At 47.4% G+C, this 4,719-nt stretch overlaps 1 long non-coding RNA gene across 1 annotated transcript; it reads left to right on the forward strand.

Annotated features, from left to right (window-relative positions):
• Positions 1-1,546: 1,546 nt before the first annotated feature.
• Positions 1,547-4,456, forward strand: LOC140701914 (uncharacterized). The gene is made up of 2 exons (XR_012080929.2): positions 1,547-3,261; positions 3,830-4,456. It is a non-coding gene; the product is annotated as an uncharacterized LOC140701914 (long non-coding RNA).
• Positions 4,457-4,719: the final 263 nt, after the last annotated feature.

Genomic DNA, 4,719 nt, shown 5'->3' on the forward strand with positions numbered 1-4,719 from the left:
AGCAGGTGTAGCCTTAAAAGCTGCACCTGCTGAAACTTCCTTCTTTATGGGGCTGTTAAAGGCGGAGGAGCCCTGTCCTCTTTTTCATAGGGTCGTTCTACAGATTCGGATGTTATCAGAATCTGGAGCCCCTTCCAACATGACAGCTTGAGACATATGATAAAAGAGAGGGGGAAAATATGACAAATGGCTCTCTAGATTTATGGGTTGTGAGGTGGGAAAAATCCTGGGAGTCAGGCCTCTCTTTGCAAAACTAGGGTGATATTCATAGCGACAAAGTTTTGTGGGTGAAAAGGTAGAATTTGGTGCCGGAATTGAGTTCACCAGCCATGCTTACAATGTTCTGTGTTAATATGGATTTTTTAAAATTCTCAAGGTGGTAAAACAGCTTTTGAAACATTTGAACACGGGGTGATATCTTCTGTGCTGTCAAGTGGCTTCTGACTCATGGCAACCCTATGAAGGTGGGCTCTCCAAAAGGTCCCGTCCTCAACAGCCTTGTCCAGCTCTTGTAAACCCAAGCCTGAGGCTTCCTATAGGGAATCGGTCCATCTCACATTTGTTTCTCCTCTTTTCCTGCTGCTCTCAACGTTTATGGTTTTCTAGTGTCTGGAGAATACATTTTGAGCACCACGCATAGTATAAGCTGAGTGCAATATGCTAAATACTGGATACCACCTGTTCCTCTACATTGCTATAGAAATCTGAAGAGGTTAAAGGATTCTGGATTTCTATAAAGCAGTACAAAAAACTCTATTCATATTGCCACTTTTTTTTGTTACATGTTATCCAATTTCATAATTATTTATTTTTTTAAAAAAATGACCCCCTTTTTCCTTTAAAAGAACTGAAGGCAGCTTACAGCATTAACAGGTCTTCGCCTGCATATGGAAGAATGGCAAAGACAGGGCCCAGCTGGCTTCCAGTGGGAGGGAGTTCCATGGTCTGGGAGCAGCCACAGAGAAGGTCCTCTCTTGTGTCCCCGCCAAACACACCTGTGAGTGTGCTGGGACCAAGAGAAAGGCATCTCCTGATGGTCTTCATGCCTTGGCATTCAGCAACGTTCCTGCTTGTCTGGCTGGGAGCTATCATGGACCTGCCATCTGGCATGGATTTCTCACACTTTAAAAAAAATGCAAAAAGGGAGGGGATGTGTATCTGTTTCATGCAGCCTGTTGAAAACTCCCCCTGCAGCTCAAACTCTTGCGTCCTCCGATTTAATTATGACTTTTTGCACACAAGCGTTGGACGGAGGCAGGTCTCTTTGCTGGACTTCTGCCCGCTTTTCCCCCCCCCCGCCCTGCGTCTCCCCATACCCCGTTGTTATAAAATCTTGGTAAAAGTTGAGCTCTGCTTGGAGGAGAAGCTGGCGGGTGGCGGCGCAGGCGGCAAGATTGGAGGAGGTGGCGGAAGGAGATGTGGGGGCTGGAGGGGAAAAAGGAAGGTGGCAGCCGGATGGATGGTGCCTGGACTTCAATTCCACATTCCTTTTCTTCCAGACAAACCCCGTCGGATTTTCATAAATCAAAGCACCTCACTCTTTAATAAAAATTTATTGACTTACAAGTGATTATTTATCAAAAGGCCATTAATAGCAGATCCTGGAATGATGTGCTATTGGGTGGTGCAGGGAGACTAATAGCAAATCAATGCTTGCACCAGGGCAGAATGCAGATAAGGAGGGCCCTGTGTCGTCCCCCCCCCCAAAGCCAGCCGTCCTGTGGCAGCTCCAGTTGGCCCCTGCCTTGCTGGCCGCCCAAGGAGTCACCTATTTATATATCATTTACAAATGAAATGATCAATACTTTTAATCTAGAGCTAAATTTATTAACTTTCCCATCGGAGAGAAAGATGTATTGACTGAAGGGGAGAGGGGTGGGCCAGGGTGAGCGGGAGAGGAGGGTGGACATCCATGTCGAGATGAATGCAGTCGCCTCCGTGTGTGTGTGTGGGGGCCTTACAGGCTGGAGACCTTTCTTGCACACCTACACACCTACACGGTCAAAAAAGCCTCGTCATTCCTGCACACTTCTCGAAGGCAGGATCGCTTGATGTTAACAGGCCTGAGGGCTCGAAAGGACAGCTGGGCAACTTCGCAAAGAGGATGGCCAAAAGCCCTTATCAGTGGCTGCTGAAAGAAGCCTCCATCAGCAGAGGCAGTATATCTCAGAGTATCTGGGGCTAGAGGCACAAAACGGCGATTGCTAACTATGTCCTGCTTGCAAACTGCTGTCCGATGAGAGGGACAAAAGCGAGGCATGGATTGATGTTTGCTCTGATGCTGTTATGATTTTTTTTTAAAAAAACCCTGCCAACGCCGTTGGTCTTTGTTCACGCAAACACTGCTCCGAGAGGTGGTTTTCTCCCTCCCAAGGAGCAGTAGGAAAGGGCTTCCTCGTCCCGGCCACACCTGGCCCACTGACTTTGGCCCCCTGATCCGGAAGGAGCCCAAGTACATGTTCCCAACCCCATGGATGTTTGCTCATGGGCAAAGGCGCCAGGGCAGAGAGCATCCCCTTACGGCTGTTCCCTGCAGACCCGAGGTCCTCCTTATCACATCCGCGCAGAGTCCAAGGCTGAACTGATAACAGAACGGGGTCATTTCCTGGGAGGTGTCTTGCAGACGGCCGTTGTTCTGCTTTCTAGAAAACGGCAAACGAGTCTTGGGGTTTCAAGCCTACGTAGAGACACGGGGCACCCCTTAAATAACTCTTTAAAAAGGGGGATTATTTCTCCAGGCCCTGATAGGGAAACCCATAGGGTAGCAAATGCTGGAGGACTTTGAGCAAGGTGCTCTGGAGGAAAACCTCTTGCTTTCAAGAAAGCAGCAAAGGACCATTCAGGGGAGAACAGGTGTGGCCACAGCTCCAGCCTTTGGAGCTAGTTGGGAAAGGCAGGTCAGCATTATAAAGCTGACTCACTGGGAGCAGGAACTGAGGCGGGGGGGGGGAGTAGCACAACTCCGCTTAAGGCCCTCTACACTTCTTGGGCTTGCCACCCAAAGGGGGAACAGTGGTAGTTGCTAAGGGGTTTCATCTTGTGTTGTGTCAGCCTAGTTGCCTGGAGGCTGGCTGGGAAACCTGCAGCTCTCTCTTTCTCTCTCCCCCCCCCCCCCCAAAAACCCTGTATCAGTTCAAGCTGATCATCAGTATAGTAAGAGGAAACATGACTTTGCACTGGATCTGTGCATTGGGGACAAAGAGATGCTGCTGGAATCGTGAGAAAAGCTTGGAACCGCCCATTAAGGACCCCTGGAAGGAGGTAAGGTGAAACCAGTCCTTTCTGAACCTCAGCACCGTTTAAGCAGCCTTCATGCCTGAATGAATTTGGCTGCTCTTCTATTCCAGCATGGCCTGTGCGCACGAGGTCGCTGGCTACACTGACGAAACATCCAGACGGAGATGTCAGGTCCACCTTTGCTGCACCCAGCACCCTTCTGGTTGCTGTCTCGGGCTGCAACTCCCACCACCTTCCCACCACTGAACTGCCCCCTCCACCCACCCACAGGACAAAGACGGGAACTAAATTGCACACACTGATGTAGAGCTGCAGAAGCAAAATTGGGAATAATGCCGTGACAGGGTCAGCTGAAGGCCTCCTGAGCTTTCTGAGGCTCATGGAAAAATCCAAGGTCCTGGATTTCTCTCTCTCTTTAGATCAGGTGTGTGCCTGAACAAAGCTAGGCAAACTCTGAAACAATCTACACTCAAATCTCTCCCCCCCCCCTTTAATATGACCACCTATCTATGAATAAGTATGAACTTTTAAGTATTCTAAATTCTTACTATACAGATCTCTGTAATGTTTACATGTTTTCTATTGCATGCAGAACTTGGACTCCTGCCTTCTCATGATGTGCTCAAAGGAAGACAGCCCGTTTCATTGTTGCTTCCAGAGAGTTCACAGTTCAGGGGATTCGTAAAGCTCTCCTCCAGCACATTTCAAATGAATCATTTTTCCCCGTCACCTTTCTTAACTGTTCAGCTTTTTTAATTGCCCAGCTTCCGCACCCATAAAGGGTGGTCTGGAATACAAGGGTAACGGATGATCTTGGCCTTGGCCTCCTGTGATACATCTTTACACCTGATGATCTTTTCTAATTCCTTCATTGCTACCCTTTGTAGTCTTTCTTCTTCTCTGTGTATCACTACTTGTTCCAAATACAGGTTTATTTCTGCTCCAAAGTGTGTGGAAATGTGCAACTGGAGAGATTATATGTTCAGTCTCTAGCAGTTGCAGATATGACTATAAAAGACTCTTGTGTGAATCCTTGGAAAGTTGCACTTGGAAGTGGGTGAACTTTAGACTTAAAGGATGAACCTTGTTTTTTTCCTGGAACCCAGAGATCTATGAACGGTTGCCTGTATCCTTGGAATCAAAACCCATTTGCCCAGAAATTTGTGTTGAGTATTAAAACTACAGAGGCCAGTCTTCCCATAAATATATAAAAAGATCACTTCTAGTTATCCAGCGTTTTCTTTGTTTCAGTGATGACATTTATGGTATGTGCATGGCATTGTTTTGCAATTTTGTAAATATTAAAACAGGGAGTCAAAAATCCTTGATCTTCTACAAATCCCCCAGTGGTCTAACTATCAGATCCACATCTCTGGTCTAAACAATGCCAAGCTAGACAAGCTGGTGCAAAGCAGCATCTTGCATTTCTAATTGCTGGAGTATGTCATGGCATAGTGGAAGAGTACCCAGAAAAGCTCAGAA

The sequence above is a fragment of the Pogona vitticeps genome, chromosome 8 (genome assembly GCF_051106095.1).
Source record: "Pogona vitticeps strain Pit_001003342236 chromosome 8, PviZW2.1, whole genome shotgun sequence".
In the NCBI taxonomy this organism is placed as follows: Eukaryota; Metazoa; Chordata; class Lepidosauria; order Squamata; family Agamidae; genus Pogona; species Pogona vitticeps.